At 40.3% G+C, this 27,329-nt stretch overlaps 1 long non-coding RNA gene across 1 annotated transcript in view; it reads right to left on the bottom strand.

Annotated features, from left to right (window-relative positions):
- Positions 1-27,329, bottom strand: part of LOC311517139 — a 218,824-nt gene that overhangs the window by 140,135 nt on the left and 51,360 nt on the right. Inside the window, exon 3 of the long non-coding RNA XR_014710614.1 lies at positions 11,951-12,045. This is a non-coding gene — a long non-coding RNA (uncharacterized lncRNA). The remainder of the gene's footprint in view (positions 1-11,950; positions 12,046-27,329) is intronic.

Here is a 27,329-nt window from a genome sequence, read left to right as displayed (position 1 = left end):
ATTTCTGTTCTTTGTTTACCATTCTAAAGGAAAGCCAAACCAAATGCATGTAATCAAGTTGATATTTGCAAAGCAAAAATAATAGCACATATATCACGTATGTTTGAGGGAATAGAAAACTGGTAACTATTTCCACTTCAAGGGACAAGCAGAATCTCTGGAAAATAACTTCAGTATAACCTCTATACCTCACAAAAAAAAATCATTCAAAAAAAAAAAAAAGCTTTTATCCAGATACTAGAGATTTAAAAATGGAGCGCTGCAGAGAATGAGGCAAAAAGAGGACTGTTCTCTATCTAACATAATGAGATATATTTTTCTGGCCACATACAGTGTGTCTACACTGCATTGTAATCCCAGGTCTGTGGGACTCAGGTTTAGGGAGTCGGTGTTTCCAAGCCTGCACTTGAGCAACCAGGCTATATCGTAAACCCATAGTAACAATTTCTGGACCCAGGGCTCACAGTCATGCTAGTGTGTCCATACTGCATTATGCAGGCCTTCTGATGGCTTGACCTGTGCCCGCACTGCAAAATGACTGGCTTGGACTCGAATCTCAGTGGGACTCAGGCTCTTACCCAGCCCTCTAGCAGGGGATCCTAGGACTCTGGTCCTCCATGCTTGCTAACCCAAGTCAGAATGATTTGTGAACCTGGGCTTAGTGGGTAGTGTAGACGTACCTATAAAGGTCTGTGTTCCTTTCCTGACTATGGGTGTGACCCTGCTCCCATTGTAATCAATAGGAATACTATATCCTACTCTTGTGGCTGGGACATGGAATAACAGCTTACCCCTGCTGGCAGCTCCAACTCAAGTGGTGGAAGTCTGTGTTGTACTGCTGATGGTCCCCATTTCATTACATGGGATGAATAGTGTTCAGTGAATGAATTAGGATGATGGCATGAATGAGGTTGTTGGCTATGAAACCCTGCTTCATTTGTTACAGAAGTTGAAAGGTATGTAATGAATGAGGCAGGAGATTGCAAGAAAAGAAAGGATAGTTTCTGATTAAGGCAGTTGAATATCACTCAGGAGAATTTAGTTCTATCCTTGGCTCAGATTTGAGTTCTGGAGAAGTCATTGAAGCAAGTTGCTACTAGCTATGTGTCCACTGCTTTATGGGTAATGTTGGATCATATTAAAGAAGTTCTGTATTAAAATCACAAATGAGTACCCAGAGTTTAAATTCCAGGGTATTACTAATTAAGAGGTCTCTTGGTTTTGGTACTGTTTCTCTCCCTCTATGTGTGAAACTTGCAAGCTGCTAATTGTGTTAGTACATTCTAAGACAGAGTCTGTTCTCAAAGCAATTCACAGAGAGAGAGACTCAAAGCAATACTCTAACAACAGAAACAGCACCCAGAGACTCCCCACCCTTTTGTTGTATTAACAATTGTGATTAAAATACAGATAGAGGATGTATGTGGATGGATGCTTGGTGTGGATAATAACTGAATGATCAGGGAGGTGCCAGCCTAAGAATCCAGTGTCCATCGGCTGAAGAAGGCATCAAGTGGAAATAACCAGAGGACCCCCAGAGGGCAGACTGGAATCCACCCAACAGCCTCAAGAATGGGAGAACCAAAGAACAAGATAACATCTTGGAGCCGTCAGGAATGTGCTATCTGCTGATTGATTCAGCAACAGCATGATGAAGCAATTCCCATAGACTGGCATAGGAAGAAATTCCTATAAAAATAGACTCTAAAAAGTGAGAACTTTGGGGGTCTGATTCTGCAAACCAACTTCCAGGAGCATCAGATGAGCATCTGACAAGGCCCTGCTCCCTCCTCATGTCCAGGCCACCTGGCCAGTGACTTGGCATGAGCAACTCTAAGGCTGGTAACTATGATAACAACCTTGCAGAACCTGTGTGTGTGGGGGTGTGTGTGTGTGTGTTTGTTTGAATGAATGTGAGAATAAATATGAGATTGAATGGAATGTTATAGCTATAACTAACTGCTTACTATGATTCTTTCTGTATTCACAATAAATGTGGTATTTTGCCTTTTTCCCTTTAATAAGATCCTGCTGGTTTTTATTTTATTGGTACAACAGTAATCAGTTTGAGATGCTTAGGGTAGAACTCTATGGAGTTTGGTGTTGCAACACTGAGCATCACAGTGCCTCGAATATCACATAAACAATACTTTGATCCACAAAGCCTGAGTTCAGTGCCTAGGCTTCCTATACAATGAATTGGGAGAGAAAGGTGCCTAATAATGTTATCTCCAAAAGCCATCATGCTAGGTGAGGAGACAACTAAGCTGGCCAGGGGAGATGTCGGGAATGGGGGTGGGGGAAGTCTCCTAAACCCTTCCTCTCTCTCAGAGACAAGCATCTAAACCTGGGCTGCAGGGAGATGCCTAGCTCTTCTAGCGATCCATGAATGGAAACCTGCCCCCTGGAGGCTTATGTGTGTAAAGCATTTCCTGTGAGAACGAGTTAGGTGCCTGCCTTACTCTATATAGGAGTAGGAAAAGAAGGAACTGCCACCATTCACCTTATAACTTTTATCCCAGGTTCAATTACCCTTTCTTTGCCAGAGGGGGGAAAAAGATTTGAACAAGGTGTGTCCCACTCGTCTTAGGAGGGTGCTCTAACTACTGACCTATAGGATATTTTGATGTGGGACTCCCTCAATGTCTCTTGTAGAAGTTGTTCCACTTAGGATAAATAATGAAAGAATGATTGGAGCAGGGGGACAAGACCTGAGGTCTCCTGCCTCCTAGATTGGAGTCCGGACTGCAGTCCCGTTTTTATGCTCTCGCTCTCTCTGGCCAAATGACTGTTTCATTGTGAATACATACTCAAATAGTCATTGGGCTAGTGAGAAAGAATAACTCTGTGTAGCTTCTACAGGAAGAGGAGAAGGTGTTTGGGCCCATCTTATAACCTATAGCCCAGTGGTCTGAGCACTTGCCTGGGATTGGGAGTTCTCCCATTTAAATTCTTTCACCCCCCTACTGCTAGCAGAGAGAGGGGGAATTTAACCTGGATTTCCTATACCCCCTGCAAGTGCTCTAACCATTGGACTAATGGTTATAAAGTTGCCACCACCAGCACTTCCTCTGGCCAGATTTTGAATATGACCCAATCCGGTAGGCAGCTTCGAGCACACCTACTGGACTGGGCTACAAACACAACTTAGGTTGCTGAACACCTATCTTCCTCCGGTTTATGAATCACTCTGGAGCATAGGCAGGAGATAGTGTCCAAGCACCTGTCGGAAGGCTGCAGTTGCATGCTTTTAGGCAGAAACTTAGGTAGGTAGGGAACTTTCACCCTGAAAAGTTAGGCACCAAGAGAGCTTAGGCAACTACCAGATTCGACAGGAGTTTTGTGGATTGTAGTGGAACCAGCATTGGGATGTAGGGGCCTAAGTACCTTTGTTTATCTGGGACCTAGTTTTCAGAAGTTGTGAGCATTCAAAATTGCAACTGAAACTGTGGGTGCTCAGCATCTCCAGTAGTAAGGCAATGTGGCCTGAAAGCATGAGCAAAGGGTTGGGAATCAGAAGATCCCAAGTTACAATCTTAGTTCTGCCACAGACTTATAGTGTAGCCTTGGACAAGTCACATATACTCCTGAGGGAATTCTTCACCACTGTGCTTGCACAGAATTTATTTCCCCCACAGATTTCTTTGCTTCCCTGCAGAAAAATAACTTTCTAACAGGGAAGCAAAGCCACAAGAGTGGTCATGCGACCCTCCCCACCAGTATGTTTTGGGTGCCCTGGACAGCTGGCAGAGAGGTAAATCACTATGGAGCAGGGGGGTGGGACCGGAAAAGACCTGCTGGTGGCTTCTACCCTGAGCTTGGCTCAGGTGCTAGTCCCAGTTGGGTTGAGGTCAGACCCACCCCCAGATTTCTCCTTCCAGCTACAGGAAGCTCTGCAACCATCCCTCCCCATCACTCCTCAGTTGCAGAGGGAGGGATCACTGTACAGGGAGCTGCTCCCCCATCCACCAACCCCCGTGCATCGACCCCCACTATACCCAGACCCTCCCACCAATCCTCACCCACCGCACAGCCAAACTTCCCCCATTAGCCCCACTCCTCCTGCACCTGGACCACCCCAACAAGCCACATGCACCCGGATCCCCATCCTATCAACCTCCAACCAGCTGCACATGGATCCCCACCCCTTTAGCCCCACTCCCCCAACATCTTGAACTCCACATGCATTGCTGAGCCTGCCTACCCACCCCTGATGTACCCGGCATGGAGAGGCAGGGCCCTGGGGTGTTTCTGAAGCAGACCTGGTCTTTGCACTGTCTCATGTTGGGTGCAGCCTCACCGCTGAGTCCATGGCCCGGTGGGGGGAGCTGCACAGTGATCTCCCACCTCTGTGCAGCCGGTGGTCTGTGCTCCCCAATGCCATGCTGGAGTCTCCACATTTATTTGCCAAATAAAATGTGCAGCATTTTAAAATATTGGGCACAGAATTTTTAATTCTTTGGCACAGAATATTTAATTTTTTGGCATAGAATGCCCTCAGGGGCACACTTTGCTTTCTTCACAATTAGTGGAGCTTTTGCAATTTCTGGCCATAATCTCCCTGTGCCTCCATTTCCTATCAGTTAGAAAAAAACAGCAAAACAAAAACACTTTCTTCCTATTTCACAGGCTAAGTGTATTAATGTTTGTGACGCTCAGATGGACAGTGAAGGACACTATTGAAATGCCCATGAGAAAATGAATAATATGATCAGTGCAGGTTGGATGGTGTATAGTAAATTAGATATGGGGACACACACTGAATGATTAAGATAAAGGGCATAGTCAACAATTTTAATCCCTGAACCCTGCCCTGTGGGCTCACTGACTGAGGCAGGGGTCCTTTAGAAATAACATAGGTAGTCATGTAATGAAAGACTGTGGGCTAGATCCTCAATTAGTGTAAATTGGTATAGCTCCATTAACTTTGATATACCAGCTGAGGATCTGGACCTGTATTATAATGCATATGCACAAGGAGGCTGAATTAAGGTTGTGCAGGTAATATTAATTCTGGCATTTCTTAACTTTGGAGTGATTGACTTTGCAACCTCAATACTGTTCTTTTAGCTAGATTTTTGGGTGCAATATCATATTCTGTAATAACAAAAGTGACTCTGTTACAAGAAGGTCCCCAACTTAAGCTCAAAAATTTCTTGTTTTGACTCATTTCCCACTTCATATTTTCTTATGTCAGTAATAGTAGAAATGGCCTTAATTTTAGTGAAGGGTAATGTTGCTTGATGACTATTGGCCTGAATAACGAGGAGTCCTTGTGGCAACTTAGAGACTAACAAATTTATTTGGGCATAAGCTTTTGTGGGCTAAAACCCACTTCATCCGATGCATGGAGTGAAAATACAGGAGCAGGTATAAATACATGAAAGGACAGGGGTTGTTTTACCAAGTGTGAGGTCAGTCTAATGAGATAAATCAATTAACAGCAGGATACCAAGGGCGGAAGAATAACTTTTGAAGTGGTAAGAGAGTGGCCCATTACAGACAGTTGACAAGAAAGTGTGAGTAACAGTAGGGAGAAATTATCTAATAAAGTGGGTTCTAGCCCATGAAATTTTATGCCCAAATAAATGTGTTAGGCTCTAAGGTGCCACAAGGACTCCTTGTTATTTTTTGCTGATACAGACTAACACGGCTACCACTCTGAAACCTATTGGCCTGAGGTCACTATAACCATCAGTGAAGTAAAATAGTAATGTGATTTTTAGAACATAGAGCAAAAAGAAGGCTAGCACATTTTCCATGCTTTCTGGATAAACAGGGAATTTGCCAATTGGCTTCATGATTTAGTGCTGTAGATTTATTTATTCCCAGTCCGAAAGGTGTTTGAGGAAATCGAGAACAGCCTTTGTGCATGTGAGATTTTACTCCTTGAACATCTCTCTATCTGTAGTTTGTTGTTTAAAAGACTATGATTTTGTGTACGTGTGACCTGAAAAGAAAAGAGTATGTGGTATTACGAGGCAAATCATTTCCTTACCTCGCAGAAGCAGAATGCTTGCTGGCAGCAGAATAGATGCAATTGAATTTTCGGGGGGGGGAAGGGGTACATGTAATGCTTTGTAAGAATCCTCTGCATGGTAACATTTCCAAAGAATATTAGGAGATGGGTTGGGGCAAGTGAATGAACTCAGGACTGGAGGATCACATGCTGGAACAATTCTGGCTGTGCATGGGCTGCAGAGATTTCCCCTTGCAGAAGCACATTTTCTGCAGGTGCAAAGGCAGAAAAACTGTATCCTGAGCCAGCCACACCCAAATCTCAGTGTAGGGCATGTGTCAAGGGAAGGGGAAAAAATCTGTACATTCTGACTACTTTTTGGGTCCTGTAAATTGACACAACTGCTTTAACTTTTCTGATGATGTCCAGCACTGAATCTTCGGAGGCTACCGTATATCATTTTAAAATTAATCCACTAGGCCTGCCCTATTTATAAAACCAATTGTGATATCCAAGCATTTTGAGAATTGCTATATGCTTGTTACCCAGGATCAGTAACCTCTTCTCACAGACTGCCTTTGTAGTAAAAGGATAGCACATCTCAAATTCTTTGGGCATGACCCTGCAAGTTGGTGAGAACCAGTATACCCATTCCTGGAGGCATCCAGGGTGTCATAGGATCAGGCCCTTTTTGTGCATTTTCTATAAGTATAATCAGATGTTACTATGTTTAATATGAAGAATGCAAGATAATGAATCAGAATTGCAATATTTAGATGGGGACACCATCACAGGGCCTAATAACATCAGCCACACTATCAGAGGCTCGTTCACCTGCACATCCACCAATGTGATATATGCCATCATGTGCCAGCAATGCCCCTCTGCCATGTACATTGGTCAAACTGGACAGTCTCTACGTAAAAGAATAAATGGACACAAATCAGATGTCAAGAATTATAACATTCATAAACCAGTCGGAGAACGCTTCAATCTCTCTGGTCACGCAATCACAGACATGAAGGTCGCTATCTTAAAACAAAAAAACTTCAAATCCAGACTCCAGCGAGAAACTGCTGAATTGGAATTCATTTGCAAATTGGATACTATTAATTTAGGCTTAAATAGAGACTTGGAGTGGCTAAGTCTTTATGCAAGGTAGCCTGTTTCCTCTTGTTTTTTCCTACCTCCCCCCCCCCCCCAGATGTTCTGGTTTAACTTGGATTTAAACTTGAAGAGTGGTCAGTTTGGATGAGCTATTACCAGCAGGAGAGTGAGTTTGTGCGTGTATGGGGGTGGGGGGGATGTGAGAAAACCTGGATTTGTGCAGGAAATAGCCCAACTTGATTGTCATGCACATTGTGTAAAGAGTTGTCACTTTGGATGGGCTATCACCAGCAGGAGAGTGAATTTGTGTGGAGGGGTGGAGGGTGAGAAAACCTGGATTTGTGCTGGAAATGGCCCACCTGATGATCACTTTAGATAAGCTATTACCAGCAGGACAGTGGGGTGGGAGGAGGTATTGGTTCATATTCTCTGTGTATATATAAAGTCTGCTGCAGTTTCCACGATATGCATCTGATGAAGTGAGCTGTAGCTCACGAAAGCTTATGCTCAAATAAATTGGTTAGTCTCTAAGGTGCCACAAGTACTCCTTTTCTTTTTGTGAATACAGACTAACACGGCTGTTACTCTGAAACCTGTCAGTTAGTATATAGGTATATAGTATAGTATATAGGTCTGTTTGTTAGCCTGGGATAGAATTTTGGGTTTGACTCTTATACTAAAATGTGTAAACAAGGGACAAAGACACTGTTATGTTGCTCCTGTCTAGTCAGCTGGAATTGTTAGTACAATGGGAACAGATAAGAGCAGTTGAAGTGTTACAGGACAGCACACTTTAAGATTGCCTCAACACCTATCTCAAGGCAAAGTCAAGCAACCAGTCAGGAGGGGCAAAGGGGCTTGTTGGTGGGGGAGGTATAAAATACTAAAAGACCAAAGAAATGCCTGTCCCTGACCAGAGAACAACCTCATACCTTACCCCTCCCATGTGGTAAAAAAGGTGTGGGATGAAGACCCCAGACCCAAAATGGAACATGACCCTAAGTTGTAAGGAGTGGGAATGTGGGCGTTCATTGCAGGTATATTTGGGCCTGCTAAGAAGGAAGAGGTGGGAATGGGGAAAATGGAGACTGGGGAATAGGGAATGGAGAATGGGGACACAGGCAAGGCTCTGCAGCATCAGAGCTGGCAAGGGGGATATGGGGTAAATGCTCTGCGGTGTCAGGGCTGGGAACGGAACACTGGGAAACACTCTGCTGGTGTGTAAAGCTATGGATACGCTTGTTTGGAACTAACCTCAATAAACATCACATTGTCTGCACTTGGGACTTCTTGTCTTTTGCTACTTGCTGTCTGCATGACAGGAACCAGGGAACTGGGAAGGTGAGGGGAATGCCCTCTAACATCAACTGTCAAGACTATAATTACACTTGTGCATTGATTATATTATTATTTTTAGTTTAAATATACGGCAACTGTTGTTACTCAATACAAATTGAACAAACCTCCCAGAAGGCCGAAGGGCCAGCTGAAGAAAAGGAAGCTGCAGTAACAATAGTTCATTCTATCTCCTGCTTGGTAGCACAAGGAGGCATGACGCTGGCTGATCAGAGTTGAATAACAAGAATTGGGGATGAAAAGAGCTACTTCAATACCATCCTCCTTGAAAAATGACCTTCTACACTCTGTTCTGTCCTTTGTCCTCCTTTCTTGAGAAAATACATAATTTGTGTAAAATAATGGATTATGCAAACTATTCATTATAAACATCACATTTTCAGGGCCTCCCTGACAACTCCCATCTTGTGAGTATGTTGTGTGGAGGTAAAAATGTCTGTTGAATGAATGACAAATCTGTCAGCGCCTTTAACCAGTGCCCTGTTTGAAATGATTAAACACATTGAGTGTTTGCTTAATCTATTTTCCTTTTTCATATACCATACTGTCTGCCTGAGGCAAACCCATCTAATAATTTTCAATAGAATAAAACCATAACTCATGACCCAATAAATTATTAAGAAACCCTATGTTATATCTGATTCATCATTCATCCTACCACAATGGCAGAAAGCCTACAGAATTCTTTAACAGTTCTTGCTTTGATAAATATTTCTATTAAAATTTATGAATACAATAGTATATATTAACACACATTTTGTTCCTGCATTATCTGTCATACTATTTTTTTCTGTCAGAAACATGTTGCATTAGGAATTTCATTGGTCTGGAAAACTCACAATCAACTCACATCATTAGTGGTTTTATATCCCCGCTCCCGCAACCTCTATGCTCAGAATCACTTTGAGAAGTGTTACAAGATGACTATTCTGGAGTGATCCCTCTTTTCCCAAGCTTTCAATGAAAACTGTTAAATATTAACTGCATCCACGTAAAAAAATTAACTGTGACATATTAGAACACATTAATGGTAAGAATAAGTAAATGTCAAATAAAAAGCTACCATAATGACTGTCTTATGAAATATATTAAGACAAGATGTTGTCACAGAGGTCATGGATTCTGTGACTTTCAGAGACCTCCATGTTAGGTTCTTCAGCTTCAGTCCTGAAGCAGTGGGACCGGAGCTGTTAGCCACCAGGGGTGGGGGCTCTGGAGCTCCCAGGTGCTGCGGGCAGCGGGGGCCCCAGCGCTGTCTGCAACCTCTGTGGTGGAGGGAGCTGTTAATCCCCCCCCCCTTCCAACTGCAGTCAGCCCACCCCCCGTTATTTTTAGTAAAAGTCAGGTCACAGGTTTCCGTGAATTTTTGTTTATTGCTCTCAACCTGTCCAGGGCTTTTACTAAAAATAACCGTGACAAAATAATAACTTTTGACATGGGACATGCATTTCTTCATTTGGCCACATGGAAGTCGAAGATTTTCAAAGGTAGGAGCTATTATTAGTTTTAAAATGGTTTTTTTATTTAGCAGTAATTGGTTGGACTGTTAGCTTTTTTTTTTCCTTCCGGGTGTGTGTGTATATATATATATATATATATATATATATATATATATATAAATATTACAGAAAATGCCTTTTTTCATCAAAATGAAAATTTGAACAAGTCCATATCATTGAAAAATTATTTGAAGATTGTTAAAAAACCTTCATTTTTTCACCTGCCAAAACCAGCAACTTTCAGTTTTTCAAGAAAAAAAACTTGGGGTGTGTGTGTGTGGGGGGGGGGGGGGGAATGAGAAAGTAAGTGGGATGGGGTAGTTTCCTGACCAGTTCCATTATTTATCATAGGAGTCAACTTGAGAGATTGATCAGAGACCAAGCACCCTAAACGTCTTTACTCATGCACAAAAGCACATTGGTATTTAGGGTATGAATCCAGTGTCGACTGTGCACTGCTGCCATGCTGACAAAGGGCCAAGGCACAGATGCAAGAAGCATAGACTGTAGCTGAACCCCTGAGATCCCCTGGAATTGCAATGGTGGGTTTGGGGCAGCAGGGTTGGGAGGATGGGTCTGCCTAGAATTCTGAGGAGCAACTCCAGTCCCAACAGAACGATCCTGGGGAAACTCTGTGAGAGAAACCTTAGAATTTTCACCCCTACCAACCAGCGTCCTCCCACGTCATTTTCCCTTGGAGGGAGTGTTCTATTGGTTCTCACGGTGTACTGCATCTACACAAGAAGCCTGAGGATTTAACTATTGAGGAATTATGTAATCAATGCACATTTCACTTCAAAAGAGAGACTTTCTGCAGAGAAGTATCCTCCCCTGTCTCCATCAGGTCTGGACTGTTCTAAAAGCTTGTTTTCTGGCCTCCTTTCAGCCGTAAGCCTTGTTTTCAAAACTGGTTTCATGCTTTTACATAACAGTAACAGTGTGCGTTTTAGGGAGGGTTTTAAAAATCACGGCACTTGAATGCAGATAATTCAGCTATGTCATTTACTAGAGAGCTAAGCAATAAGCTATGCCCATGTGAACTGCTGATAGCTGGTCATAAAAAATGTATAGTATTAATTGACTCTTAAGAATGTTTGGTCGTGGATATAAATAGCTAAAATGACTAGGCATTGCTGCTTATTATTACTCAATACTGAATTGTTTGGAAAGTAAATAATGTGCTTTCTTGTTTTTGTGGTTGTACATGTCTTATGAAGTAAAATTTTAATGACAAAACAAGGCTATATGATGGAAAAATTCCATCAGAAATGTAATCAGTGCTTTCAGTTGACTATACTAAGAAGCTGGTACCAATGCAGAATGGATGATTGCAGCTTTACTAAAAGCCACAACTCCTAGGGAATGAGAACTGGAGAATATACAGAATAAGTTGAGTTTTTTCTTTAGCACAGGGTGGGGAGAGATGGAAGTGAAAGTAACTTCTACTCAGTTTGAAACCTCATTGGATTGTTTTTAATTTACATAGTTTTAAAGACCTCCTGGTGGTGCCCTGTGCCCATCCAGAAGCAATGCTTCTTGTTTGCTGATGGACGGGAAGACTCAGCAGCAGCAGTAACACCAGGAGGCAGTTAAAACTCTCAATTGGTACATAATGGCACATTTAAGCCAGATGCCTTTTCTCAGGGCACATAGGCAGAGGGAAACAGAACAAATAATTGTATGTTCATGGCTGGATGTTCCCTGAATGCAATTATCTGATCAAAAGGTGACTTTCACCTGCAGTCACAGCGCAGCAGGAGTAACAAGTTACTGTAGCAGTACAGAAGAGCACTACGACACAGCAGCAGTCTCATTGCTCCAACCAGCTCCTTCCCCCACTTCTGAGGTTGTCTCATTTTCTCCTTCCCTATACCCCCAAATAAAACAACAACACAAACCTGTCTGGTATGACCCACCAAAAACCAAACATATGGTTCATGTGTAACCGCAATAAACACTGCTTGCCATTCTTTGTTTTCAGATGCATGCTGCAATATTATTTAAACAAATTAAAAATGGCCATGCTTACCTCTCCGCTGGCCTTCACTAAGCAGGAGGGGCCTGACTCTACCTTGCATGTTGTAACCTGAATGCCACCAGCACCTCCAACATGAATGATATCAGCTGAAACTCAAGAAGAGAACAGTCGGGTTTATTCCTCTAATACATGACTTTGCCATTATGAAGGCTGACAATGCAGCCTGGACTGGAGAAATATTAGCTGCAAAGTAACCAGGTGGGTACAACATGGATTGTCCAGCTTGTTATCACTGACAGTTATGATGGCTAGAAAACACTGATGTCTGGCAAAGACTAGGCAAGTGGCAAAATGGGGCTGCTGTTTAATCTGCATAATATGTTCAATTTACTGTTATCTCACCTATCTTTTGTCTATTTCTTTTGTGTTGTTTCAAGGAAACTGGGATGATGAGTTCAAATCTTAAATTCGCACAAACCAAAAATCCCTCACAAAATTTTTGGTTTGTGTCATTCCCTTCATTTTGCTTTGATAATTTTGAAATGTTTTTGTTTAGATTTCTATCTTCTTAAACTTTTTTACTCTAAAGTTACTAATATTTTGGAAACAAAGTCACTTCAACTTGAACAAAATCAAAACTTTGCAATTTGATCATGTTCAAATGGGAATTTTGACAATTTTGAAACTTTTTTCTCAAAAGATTTTTTGAGTTGGAAGATTAGTTGAAGATTAGTTGTTTTGCAAACAATTTTGGTTTAATCAAAGCAGCATTTTTTGTTAAAAAATAACAAAACCAGTTCACTGAAAAATATGCATCTAGCACAATGGGGCCGGGATCCTTGATTGCACACTCAAGGTGCTACTGCAATACAAATAAATAGAATAATAATGATAATCTGGAAACGTTCTTCTGTTTGGGACATAGTACATGAAATAGGAGGAGCTGAAGAAACCTCCTCTGTTTGCACACCCTGTACAACAGTCAGAATCAGAACAAGATTTCTGCCATCAGCATGCTAGCCATTTTACCTGCTATTTAATCAGTTGCAAAATATCTCTAAGACTGATGCCTAAATGATGACTATGTGCTACCACTGTACCTACAAAGAAAATGAGTATTTGCATGGGAAAAATCAGATACCCAACATCTGCCTGCAAATGTGGGATACACAAGTCTATTGAGTATATGTATAAAATGAATGGGTATATTGTAGCTTTTTCCAAAATACAGTTGCTCATGCTGGCATGACCAAACTATTATACTGAACAAGTGAGTGATACCCATTGGATCAGATTCTCGACCAGTATAAATCAGCATAACTCCATGGACTATCTGGCCGGTTGTGTATCTCATAGAATAAACAAAACTAGACAAAAACTCTTATTCAGTCTGCTGTTTTGTCAAAATGTTGTCCTAAGATTTTGTCTGGTTTGGACAGAATTGTTTATGTGACCACTGAATTTGTGCGGCATCCTCAATAAATGGACTGTATTACAGCTATCCTGCAAGAAATCTATGATATTCACATTCAAGAAACGTGGCAAGCAATGAAATACAGAGGACTGAATAATATTTGATTTTATACCGTATAGCCACAGCATAAACAGGAACACTAAGTTGTTGTAAAAAGAAAAGGAGTACTTGTGGCACCTTAGAGACTAACCAATTTATTAGAGCATAAGCTTTCGTGAGCTACAGCTCACTTCCTCAGATGCATATCGTGGAAACTGCAGCAGGCTTTATATATACACAGAGAATATGAAACAATACCTCCTCCCACCCCACTGTCCTGTTGTAAATATTCTCCAACACGATCTGTTAAAGGGGGTAGATTCGGATGTGAAATGGTCAGTAGAACATTCCAGCATTCTGATGACTGTGCCAGCTGCACTCCCTGGACACCATAGTGAGAAAAGGAAAGATCGTGATGGAGGAAAGGTGTGGGGTGTGGAGGAGCAAATCTCTCTACGCCGGTGGTAAAAGCTAGAGGAGCTCCTTAGAAAGCCCATGTTGAGAGAGGTCAGAGGCAGGGGAGAGTTGAGTCCTAGAAATACAGATGGCTGAATGAAATATATATATATATATATATATAAGGTGTCCTTGCAAAGGTAACCTACCAGTGTTTTGCTTCATTCTAGCTCCCAGCTGCTTTAATTTGCTTATTTGTGTGATCATTCAGGAGGGTGAGGGTTTATTTGCAAGAATGTTTCCAGAATGCAAAAGCTACCTTCCCCCCGCACCCAACTCTGGTCTTATCCTGAGCACTGCTCTGCTGCACCAGAATTTCTGGTCAGGCACAGTCTGACACAAACAATTTAGCTCTGAAATAAGAAAAACAAACGATTAGGGAGAAATGATGTTGTTTTGTGACGTGTGTATGCGGCAGCCCACGCCATGGATAGTGATTTCTCAATCACTTTAATGGAGAGAATAGGTCACTCTATCATGATAAACCCCTACTGGTGCAAGTTTAATTTTATTTTGTATACATGTAAGGATGTTAGCAGAATGCAGAAAGGAGAGCTAGAGGCTAATATTGTTAACATCCCAAACAATAATGTAATAGGGGTACTTATGTTGGCCATACGGGTATCATAGTTAGAATGCGTGTTTGAATACCACATCACTTAGAGTTATTATATATGAAGCTTCAAGGTTGCTCTCTGTAACATTTTCTTTAGTAAAGCTTTAGTGCTTTGTGAACTTTTCAGTGTGAAGGTAGGGCTGCTTTATTCCTATGAGGTTTATCAAGCTGTGAAGGAACAGCAGAAATTAACAGAGTTACTCCTTTCATACAACAGCAAGCAATTTCTTGTTTACAAACTATGCAGCATCTTATTAAGATGGTGTTCAAAAAAATGGCACATGCAAAAACTGATGGTCTTTCAGGCCACAAAGCCTGAAATTGAAATACAGCAATACTGGTGACAAATGGAGAGGACAAAGACTAAGATTTTAGCAGGTCAATGAGTTTGTCATGAAGTTAGTTATGTTTTCTGTGTAATGCTTTTTACCTTAAGAATAAAGTAAGCTTGCTTAAAAAGAACGGTGTGGTAACATGTAGCAATCCCTTGATCAGTCTCCAAAGAGAAATCAAGCAGGTGTCTTTAGGTAGACTGTCTTTGCTGGGAGTAACACACTGAAGGCAGGGAACTGTTCAGCCTGGACTCACCGGGGTCAAAAGGAAGTGTTAGGATATAGATATTCAGGCCTGTCTGTAAAGGCCTATACTCTAAGAATTTAGGTGTATTCTTATCACTTGGCTAGTGATAGAGGTATAAAAGAAAGAATCAAAACCACTGTCTGCCAGTGTAAGGGCCTTCTCTTACTGTGACAGTTTGTGGCCCTGTGCTTAGGCTCAGGCCTTTGGCTAAGCAGCAGAGGCAGCCATAAGCTGGGAAGCGACCGGTCACATCCTCACATTCCAAACTAGTCACATTGAAATAAGGTGCTATTGGGCTGTTAGGCACTATCAGGACAGGATTGTATTCCTATCACCTCCAGAGAAAGGGAAGTGCCTAGAAAATGTAAAAGGAAACTTAGTTTGATAGCATCCTGTCTGGCAAGAACTCACTTATCAATAGCTGGGATGTGAAATCCTCACTTCTGTATTGTTTTGTCATTATAGTTCCCACTTTGCTGTTGTTTGTCTGTATAATCTCTGTCTGGTTCTGTGATTGTTCCTGTCTGCTGTATAATTAATTTTGCTGGGTGTAAACTAATTGAGGTGGTGGGATATAATTGGTTACATAATCATGTTACAATATGTTATGATTGGTTAGTTAAATTTCAGGAAAATGATTGGTTAAGGTATAGCTAAGCAGAACTCAAGTTTTACTATATAATCTGTAGTCAATGAGGAAGTGACGGGGTGTGGGTGGGCATGTGGGTGTGTGAGATGGGAACAGGGAATGGGGGTAAGAAAATTGGAATCATGTTTTGCTAAAGGGGGAAATGGGAACAGGGAATGGGAGTAAGGAAGTTGGAATCATGTTTGGCTAAGGGTAGGAATGGGAACAGGGACACAGGTGTAAGGCTCTGTGGTGTCAGAGCTGGGAAGGAGGATACTAAGGAAGGAAACTGGAATCATGCTTGCTGGAAGTTCACCCCAATAAACATCGAATTGTTTGCACCTTTGGACTTCGGGTATTGTTGCTCTCTGTTCATGCGAGAAGGACCAGGGAAGTAAGTGGGTGAAGGAATAAGCCCCTAACAGGGAGCGATACACATGACTCTGTCCAGGACAGGCCACACCTGCTGAGCTGATAGTCGAACATCTGGGTGCCCTAACTGGGCCATTGAGAGGAAATACAGGTGCAATTGCCCAGAACTGACACACATCCCTATTCAGAAGTGTACTTAATCATGTCCTGGTTTCTCCTAATTTTTGGGTGCCTTTGGCAAAAATAAAGAGACTTTTGTTCTTTGTAGTCTGGGAACTCCACCTTCCATTCTCAAAGCACCTGAAATCCTGCTATCAGAATGGACTGCAACTTTCTCACCAGCAATTTGTTGTGGACACCAGAATGGTTCTAACATATTTCAAGGTTTCTTTCTAGAGTAGTTAGGTTACCTATGATAGGTAACCTTATCTCTTGGTTACTGCACCCAAGAGGTGGTGATGGTGTCTGAAAAAGGTAATTTGCTACAGAGGTTAAGTTATGTGATTCAAGTGAGTACCTGATGATCTGGGCTGTGTCAAGAACATCCTATAAGTCTAACTGTGGACTATTTTTCTTTGCCAACCCATCCCTAATTGTATCACTTATCAATTGTATAAATGTATAGATTATGTTTTGTACAGATGTCATTATCTAAACTAGGGTCTATCTGTTTTTAGGTCTTAGAGATATTTGGCTGAGTTCATCTTACATGATTCTAACTGACTCACTGGAGTCACACCAAGAATGAATATGACTCAGTGTTTTTCACTACATTAATACTTTTCTAAACAAGCAAGCAGACTATGTTGCTGTTGACTATTAAATTGGATGAAACATCCTATGCATATAACATGACTCTTTCTTTTGGGATGCTTGAAAATAGCAGTTGCTTATATGAGTGTCAACGAGTAAGCATAAGATTTCTTCCTCTTCCTGGTTGGAAAACAATAACTTCCCCCCATTAATATTACTTTGCCACAGAAGATAATGATGCTGTTTTAGAGACTCTGAGAATCTGCTGTTTCTCTTTGGTATGTAGCTTACTCCATGTCCTGCTCTGGGCTGGCACACACTTTACCTGATTAACAAAGAGAGATCTCACTAATACAAATTTTATTATGAATGACCAACACCTCTGTGCTGTCTGTCTCATGTTCTATTTTATCAATTCCCATAGGAGCTCAATGTGAAGATTTTGGCAAGATTAGCAAATATACCATAAGTTGTAATACCACCGATCATCCTCTTTAACGCTGTCCTTGAATATGTATTACAAATGAGTTGTATAAATGTAATGTACACACAAATGAATGTGGTACCAATTATTTAGATTGTAAGCACTAAAAATTAAAAGCTGGCTCTTACTATGTATTTGAACCCCGACCACAATGATGTTCTGATCTCCACTGGGGTCTAGAGGCACTACAGTAATAAAATAATAAATACAAATAATTAATAATAAATGGTACTAGTGCCTAATGAATGCATTTTCATTTCTAAATTTAAAAAAAAAATGAGTGACCCAATGAAAAATAAGGTAGGGCAAGTTCATATTTCCATATGATTCTCTTTTCTTTTTACCTGAATAGACATCCTCTCCTTCAGGCAGTGCGAAGACATTTTCCCGCATCCCCTGGTTTACCCTGTCTTTACTTCCCAGTTCATTTCCACTTAAAAAAGAGGGGCACACACAAAGAAATGAAAAAGTTTGTTTGTCTTTGGATGAGCATCAGAAGTGAAATTCACCAGGTCTGTTTACTTATTTTGTGCCTAATATAGATATATTTTTATCTGACTTACATCTGCTAACCAAGCATACTAGCTGGCATGATATTTCAAGAGCAAGTGTAAATCTTGTGATGCACAGCATTAAATTTATTATGTCAGTTATTCTATTAAATATAAATAATCTTTATCTTATTAGTGAGTTTCCAATAGCATTTTGTCAGTCCTGCTAAATGACAAATCATAATCTGTGTTTTAGGAAAAATAAATAAATTGCAGCATCATAAATAGGGCTCTGAGTTATTTATTACAAATATTGTCCTAGAATAAATATCCTTTAAACCTGGGAAAAGTGAAAGAAAAAGTAAATGATCATGTTTAAAAATAATCATGCCAGTTTAATAAATGTTACCGTTCAAAAACAGGATAAAATAAGCCCTTCAAGTGCTTTCCGAAATTCTGCACAGAGCAATATTTGGACTATATTTCATTTATAAGCACATACAGTCATGAAGTGTCTCATTTTGCATGTCAACTGCTACTTTTCTACCCACACTTCATTACTTTCGCCATATAATGTCACTTTTATGATTTTGCTCAACGCAATAGCTATGGTCTGAAGATGACGGAAAATTGTGGTTTCTACCTCTGCTAATTATACTTTTGGCTTTGAAAACAGATAGTGATGTTTTACTATAATGTTCAATTCAATAATATTTATATTGAAAATATCTAAGCCACACACACATATATATACACACACAATATTTATGTATACATGGCCACACACACAGTGTATGCACAATATTTATTTATATACTTAACTTCTTCTTTAAGCCAAGGGAGATGATCATTTTCAAACTGCATTAGTCTCATTTATCTCCATGATGTCTTTAATGTAATAAGATGTTGCAGCAACATTACTGTCTCCTGCAGGCCTGTATCAGCCTTTAGCTACTCAGGCGCATTATTAGATTGTCAACATAATTCAGACAGCTCATAAAAAGAGAGCCAAACCACTGGCTCCAGCCCTTTGTAAATGTATTTGCTTGTTGTAATAGCTTTAAATTTATTGAGTGTTCTGAGGTTTTTTTGTATACGGAGGCTACTTGGAGAATGATGTTTGTAGCTGCTACAAATAATAATAAAAAAGAACTTAACCCTAATGCTTGTTATAGGTGCATGTTATATATTTTGTGTATCATCTAATAGTAAATGAAGGAGGGAAAAAAAGCAGCAAAATATTCTGAACAATTGTTTGATTAAGAAACATTCCCACTGATCAAAAGAAGATAGTGAACATAAGCCTAATCTGATGTAGCACAGAATAGCTTAATTTGATCGCATTTGACCTACTCTTATTTACCCCACCTGTAACTGTATGTTATTGTCTTCCAAATTTTAAAGGAACATGTCCTAAACTATGTTACTCAACTAAGAAAAGGATGTATTTTAGCTATTCCTGGAGAAACCCTGGACCCACTGAATGCCACAGGAATTTTGACATTGGTTTCAGTAGGGTGAGGATTTCACCCCTTTTTCTTTTCTGATTAAGTGTTAAAACAAAAACAACATTAAAAAAATCAAGCCAGATTTTGGCTTTGAATCGAGTTCAAGAAGGCAGACTTTTAGCAAACTCAAAATTGATAGATAAGATACCATGGAAAGCAAGTCTAAGGGAAAAAAAGAGTTCAGAGTTGGCACTTTTTTAAAGACACACATTATTAAGGGCACAAGAGAAAACTATCCTACATACAAAAAAGATAGGAAGTATAGTACGAGACCACCCTGGCTTAACCAGGAGATCTTCAATGACCGAAACTTAAAAAAAAGTCATACAAAAAGTAGAAACTCGGTGAAATTACAAAGGATTAATATATTAAAAAAAACAAAAACAAAAAACCACAAGCATGTAGGGACAAAACTAGAAAGGCAAAGGAACAAAACAAGAATAAACTAGCTAGGGACATAAAGTGTAGCAAGAAAACATTTTACAAATACATTAGAAGCAAGAGGAAAAGCAAGGACAGGGTAAGCCCTCAATGAGGAGGGAAAGACAATAACAGAAAATATAGCAATGGCCAAAGTCTTAAATGTCTCATTTGTTTCAGTTTTCTCCCAAAAGGTTAGCAATGATTGGATGACTAACATAGTGAACATCAGCATAAATGCGGTAGGATCTGAGGGTAAAATAGAAAATGAACAAGTTAAAAAATGACAAGCTAGGCTATTGCTTAGAGCTCTCCTGTTGGTTTAATTACTCCAGCCTGTGCAATGCCTCTCCCATTGACATAGCACTGTCCACACCAGTGCTTAAATTGGCATAAGTTACATCAAGCGGGGGGATTAATTCATACCCAAGCGACATAACTTATGTTGACTCAAGTTGTAGTATAGCCATAGCCTTAGATGGTTTCAGGTTGGCAGGGATGAAATACATCCTAGAATACTTAAGGAACTGGTAGAGCCATTAGAAATTATATTTGAGAACTTGTGGAGGAGGGAAGAGATCCTAGAGAAATGGAAAAGGGCAAATATAGTACCTAGCATTAAAAAAAAGAAGGAATAAGAACTCCTCAGGAAATTATAGACCAGTCAGTTTAACTTCAGTACCAGAAAGATACTGGAGCAAATAATCATTTTGTAAGAATCTAGAAGATGGGGGATAAGTAACAGACAACATGGATTTGTCAAGAACAAGTCACGTCAAATGAAGCTAATAGCCTTCTTTGACAGCATAAGAAGCTTTATGGATGGGGGGACACAATCGATGTGCTATATCTCTACATTAGTAAGGCTTTTGATACTGTCTCACATGACCTTCTCATAAGCAAATTGGGACAATATAGCCTTGATCAGTGGGTCTCAACCAGGAGTATGTGTACCCCTTGGGGTGAACAGAGGTCTTCCAGGGGGTACATCAAATCATGTAGATATTTGCCTAGTTTTACAACAAGCTACATAAAAAGCACTAGTGGGGGTTGGGAAGCAGTGATGCCTTGGGGAAGGCATGGAGTGTGGGTGTAGCCCGGGGGGGGGGGCGGGAATACCCTCGAGCACAATAGAAAGTTGGCACCTATGGGTGGAGCCCTTAACTGCAGCAGGAAAAACTTCTGGCAGTGGGACACTACACTGCAAAAAAATAGCAGTGTAGTTGTCAGAGGCACTGCCTGGGTGTGTAGAGAGCTGTGTAGGGTATTCAACCCTAAGATTTTTGCATGTCTGTACTGTATGCACCTCAGCCGTGCCTCACCAGCTACACTGCTAATTATACTCATGCTAGCAGGGTTTGCAGTGTCTGTGCTCTACACACTGCCACAAGTATGGACAGATTTCAAGTTGTACTCATCAATTCCTTCTACGTAACAAAGGTAAAGAAAGAAATCACCAGACGCCAAAGGCAACAAAGGGCATGGAAACAGGAATTATATATATATGTAAAACTTAAAAATAAAGACCTACCTCAGGATGGACTAGACCACATTGTAGATCTCATCCAAGTTGTGATAAATAGAGCTACCTTCTGCAATATCTGTAGGATACTGTATTGTATTACGTGTATGAATGGTTTACATATCGTTGTGTCCATGGATTGTATGCCCGCCATGAGGGAGGGTTACCACAGTTCCTTCAGGAAGTGAAAACAGTAGGAGATTATTGGTTATAACACCTCCAGAGAGGTACTACCACCTTCCGAGGCTCTCATATGCTGGTTCAAACTGGATTCTACAGAGCCAACAGACAAAGAAAGACTTTGGGATAAATATCCCGAGCTTAAACTGATTCAGGGCCTCCCTTCTGGTTCCTGATTGAAAAACAGATATGAACTTGGAAAAAGTAATTTGTGGCATTTGACACCTACCAGAGCTCAATCTTGGAGTTTGGGGTTACCTTTGGTAAATGTGTTAGCATGTGGGTAGGTTCTTTCATTGTTTTTAATCTGCTTTTCTTTGTAATGTTTTTAGTTTAAGAATAAATGTGCTTGCTTAGAAAAAGCCATGTAGTAACCTGTAACTGCTGGTAATACACTGGTCATAGCCCTTGGAGAGAAAAGAAAGTACATGTGCTGGTCTTTTAGGAGGATGATCTTGCCAGGGATATTTCAGTGTAGATCAGGGGATTGTGGAGCCTCAAAACCTCCAGTGAGAAGGGAGTGAGATGCAGCTCTCCACCAGGAGAGGTGATGGATGGGCGCTGGAAACCTTTAAGTGAGCGACCTTAAGGGAACAGTAAGGGGGACATACAGGTACAATTGTCTCAAAACTGTGACATGTCAATATCATTTTTGTTTTGCAGAAAAGGTCTTTCCCCTCCCCAAAGTGACCTCAACTCCTGAAAAGAGTCCTAGTAAAACTACTGAAGTATAAAATGAAAAGAGCTAGACATAGGCAACAGAAGGAAAGTCTTCCTCTGGTTAGTATCTTTGAATCAGCCCAATGCAGAAAACTCCACTCATTTTCAAACAGCTCATTCATATTAATTTGCTATACACATGTACATACACTATTTTTTCATACACCTCTATCACAATGTTGATAAAGCACAACATATTTATTGTCAGTTTTGTTAATCAATACAATTTATGGGATTGGATGAGTTTTTGAAAGTGAGTGAGTACTTTAGAGATGGATTAATAATGTGGATGTATTATATATTTCTTACAGATGCATACAAATTATTCACCAATCTCTGAAATACTCATTCACCTTCAAAAACTCATCTAGTTCCAAAAACTAGGGGTGAGTTGCTCAATCATAGGACATAATTGAGTAGATACTCAAAATCCATCTAGCTTCAGCATCTGGAACTGAAGTGTGTGGGGCTAGTTTCAACAGAAGATGAATGTACACAGAATCTTAAAAACAGCAAGCAGGAGTTAAGTACAACTGGCTAAAACAAAGCAGAATCCCATTTCAAGAGTTGGAGTCTTTTTTTCTGTTGATGTGTTTCCCTGGATCTTCCGAATACTGTCATGTAATCCAGAACTTCTGATTCCTGCTACAATAGTGGAGTGTGTCAAGATGCTCTACCAATGGGGTGAGGAACAGGTGAACACATCAAGAATTTTATCTGAATATATTTTCAAAGAAAAATTGAATGGTTTAACTGAGTTTGTGCCCCTTCAGGTTCATTTTTGCATGCATTCTAGCAAACAGGTTCATTGGAAAGGAAAATGGGAAAAGTATATTTTAAATGAACATTAAATAATCATTCATCCAGCATGACCTATGCTATTTAGTTGTGGCTTTATCTCCCACGAATGATGCAGCCATCCTAAACTCATGGTGACAAAACTTTCACACTAATACTCTTTCTCTCTCTCAAATAGTGACAAAAGTGTATGTTTACCCCAGCTATCAGAGAAATAAAAACATCTGGAGTTATTATTAATTCAAAAAGGCCCAGATTTAGCAAGATATTTAATCACATGGGTAGTCCTGTTGACTTGATGGGACTACTCACATGCTTAAAGTTGGACACAAGCTTAAATATTTGGCTGACTCAGGGCCTATTTGAGAAGATTCCATTAACCTGGTCCTTAGCTCACTGGGTAGAGGTCTATATTCTCAAAGCTGAACAAGAGGAGTTTTCTTTCTGATGGAGAATATGTGGAGACTTAGCTGGTCAGTGTGGAGTCTATCATATGTCACCCACCATAAGGCATGGGTTTGTGTGTGTGCATGTGTGGTTGTTGTTGTTGTTTTCAAAGAGTATATTAAGAATTCCTGGATTTTTTTTTTTTAAAGAAGCCTTCTGGAAGGCTAGATCCCCAGCTTTTAGAAACTGACATACCTCCACTGAAGTCCAAGTTGTTATGCTGATTTACAACAGCTGTGGATCAGACCCTTGAATTTTTCCTGCATTTTACTAATGACATTTTTCTATGAAGCAGTCTTCTAATGCTGTAGTCATGACTACAAGTGAGTGATTAATTCCCAGCAAATAATATTCTTGATTAATTCAGCCTTTTTCCACTGCTGAAGTGTTCATAGGCAGATAGTGAATTCCCTCAGTATATTAATTATTCAACTGTTTTCAGTTTTTCAGTTAGCACTGTTGTACTTACATGGTTGTCTTTCCTGGGCTAACAGCAACAAAACAGATTGATCATTTTGGCCATTTTAGGTGCCAAACCTGCAATTAGAGCTAAGCAGATCAAATTGCTTTACAGTGTGAGACTTTGGGGGCAGAGACCATTTCTTTTAAATTTCTGTAAAGTATCATGCAAACATATGGTGCTATGATAAATAAGATTTATGGGATAGACAACAAGAAGAAGGTAATATCTTTCAATGGATCCATTTCTGTTGGTGGAAAGTCAAGCTCTCCTCTGTGCAGTTCAAAAGATTGGCTCTTCCACCATCGGAAGTGGGTCCATTAAAACAGTGGCTCTCAACCTATCCAGACTACTGTACCCCTTTCCAGAGTCTGATTTGTCTTGCATACACCAAGTTTCACCTCACTTAAAAACTACTTATTTACAAAATCATACATAAAAATACAAAAGTGTTACAGCACACTTTATTACTGGAAAAGTGCTTACTGTCTCATTTTTACCATGTAATTATAAAATACAATATTTATATTCCAATTGATTTACTTACATTTCAGTGTATAGTATATAAAGCTGTATAAACAAGTCATTGTCTATATGAAATTATCGTTTGTGGTGACTTTGCTAGAGCTTTTAATGTAGCCTGTTGTAAAACTAGGCAAATATCTAGATGAGTTAATGTACCCCCTGGAAGACTTCGGTGTATGCGTACCCCTGGTTGAGAACCACAGCATTAAAAGATATTAGCTCACGCAATTCTCTCTATCATATCCTAGGATAAGGATGGTTACAACAACACTGCAAACAAATAGACAATTACTTTTTCTCTAAAAAGCTTGTGGTATAGTGGATTATCATCCTATCAATTTTATGAGAAACTATGATCCTGCATAGAGCAACTCACTTTGTTTCTTTTGATTCTGTTACGTCATCTGACATTTATCCATGACTTTGGCTGCTCAGGTTAATGTAAGCATATAAAAGTTCCATTGTGGTCAACTTTTGCATCTGCCTGAATCCATGGTGATTTTTGTCTTGAAAGTATTTTAGTAAAAGGTAAAAAGCATGTGTACTGAGGACAATTATGATTCATACATTTTACATTATCACCAAAACAAGAAACACCATCAGTGTTAACAATAATAAGCTTCTTTCAAGGGCCAATAGCAGCAGAACAACTTGAACATCTCTTCCTCTCAATAGCAGATATTTTAGCAAGACATTATATTTATCTGGGAATAGCATGAACCAAGAAAATAATACTAGGAAAAAGAGGCAAAACCTATTAGGTAACACGATTTTATGTATTGCTCCCACTAAAAGCAATACAATGTTTATAGGATGTTAATTCAAACTTGAATGTTTACTTCATTAAATACAATTATCCAGATTCAATAGCATGACAGAGAAAACACTGGCCAATGCCATTTTCCCATCAGAGTGATATGGGTCTGAATTCAACAGTTTGGACTTGTGGGGCAACAGTAAACTAGTATGTGCCCTTGAAAAAAAACCTGGATTTTGGCTCATATGCCATGGAGTACTACATGGAATGTGCACAAAGTAATATAGGGTAAGGGCAGGGAAAATTGCAATGCTGCCCAGTATTGGTACTTTCATGGGCTGGCATTTCTGGCACTCGGTGAGGAAAATGTCTATCAGCTCACTGTCTTTGGCTGCTTAGTAGTTTAAGTGATGCGGTTTTACCAGAGGGGCACTTCCATCAAACAAAAGTTGAAGCTTCCCACTCTTTATGAAACTGCATTGATGTAGTGCCAATAATTCCAAGCTATAATTGTTTTCATGTCACTGGTGCAATTAAGATGAGTGTCCTGACTTTCAGCCAGAAAATTGTTCCTTTATCAGTAGCAGATAGGAGAGGTACTGGGAGTATTGTGGGTAAAACTGAAAAGGGTGAAAACAGTCTATTCATTACATATAATCATATTTTACCATTTAGGACCTGATGGCAGAGATGGAATGCAGTCTGAAGAGAGAATAGGTGAGAATAATACAGACACATAACTTCATATCAGAGATGGAAGTCTGCTTGATTAAAGATTTTTGTCGATAATGCAGACTTATTGCAGGAAGAGGTGCCATGTGACAGTGCCTAGGATGTTGCCAGTTGGTGAGATTTTTAAAATATCATTTCTAAATAAAAGTTTGACCTTCACATTTCTGCAGTGCGAAGCAAACTTCAAAGCACATACCACAGAAAGACCGGACTCCTGCGGGAGATGTCAAAGCCTTCTCATGAAGTCTTTAAAACTTTCCATGAGAAATAAGGCACACATTCTTCACACTGTGGATGAACAGATATTGAAACAAACCACCCAGGAAAATAGTGGATTCTCTGTTTCTGGAGTCTTCACATCAAGACTAGATGGAAGATCTGCTTTAGCCAAACATGGGTTATAGGGCTCAATATAGGAATAACTGGGTGAAATTTTTTCTTCTGCCTGTTTTATACAGGCAGTTAGATTAAATGGTCTAACAGTCCCTAATAGACTTAAACTCTAAGAATTTATGAAAGAGAAAATTCACAATGCTGTGTGTCAGGTTTTTTTTTACTTAAGGAGACAATGAGATTTTTCTTGCTATCTTCCCCTGCTTGCATCAGCACTGCTCTCAGGCTTGTGTCAGATGCCTTAGTGCACAGACCAAACCATGGGATCCTTGTAATCCAATGCACCACTATGCCCGTTGCCATTTGGCACCAAGAGTTCCCTGGTGGTCCAGCTAGGGCACCCACTTCTAGCTCCCCAGGCATCGCCTCTCTTGAGCACAGAACCACATCTCAGTTCCTCCTGACTGGAGTTTTTCCAGACTGACAGTTCCATGCTTACACTGCGTGTTCCCCAGCAAGTCAGACTGTCTAAGCAGGCCTGTGTCTACACTTTGCTTTCACTCCAGAGGCTTTCAACAGCATAACTGCCCACAGTTAAGTTACCATGCAACTCTTTAATTCCCTTAAGAATAAATGGGGCTTGGAAAAACAATCAAAGAACCTAGAGGCATGCTAACACCCTCATGTCCAAAAAGGACTCTGGGAGGTAATCCTTCAAACCCCACAAGGCTATTTCTGTGGTTACCATATTCATGACAGCTGTTAGCTCAGAACAAGTATTCCCAGGAATCTGAGAGTCACTCCTTTATACAGCTTGGGTGTTTGATGCCGGGACTCTGGGGATGAGTAATCATTAGACAATCTCCCTCTCCTTAGGGCATGGATTTAAAGGGCTGTTTTTTTTGCGTAAACTGGAGGCTGGGGGTGGGATATTTGCATTCAAATAGTTATTTCTCGGAAAATCCACTTCATGCCTATTGTCCAAAAAGATGATTCTTGTCTTCCACATTGATCCAAGGACTATATTCAACGTCCAGGGCCACAATCACTGTTCCCTCTAAGCTGTGCGCCTGTGCGAGCACACACAGATTCTAAACCCCGCACACATGGCAAAACACCACGTGCACAAAAATTTG

The sequence above is a fragment of the Lepidochelys olivacea genome (genome assembly GCF_965140295.1).
Source record: "Lepidochelys olivacea isolate rLepOli2 genome assembly, chromosome: 2".
Classification (NCBI taxonomy): Eukaryota; Metazoa; Chordata; order Testudines; family Cheloniidae; genus Lepidochelys; species Lepidochelys olivacea.
This window is presented reverse-complemented; position numbering and strand designations above follow the sequence as displayed.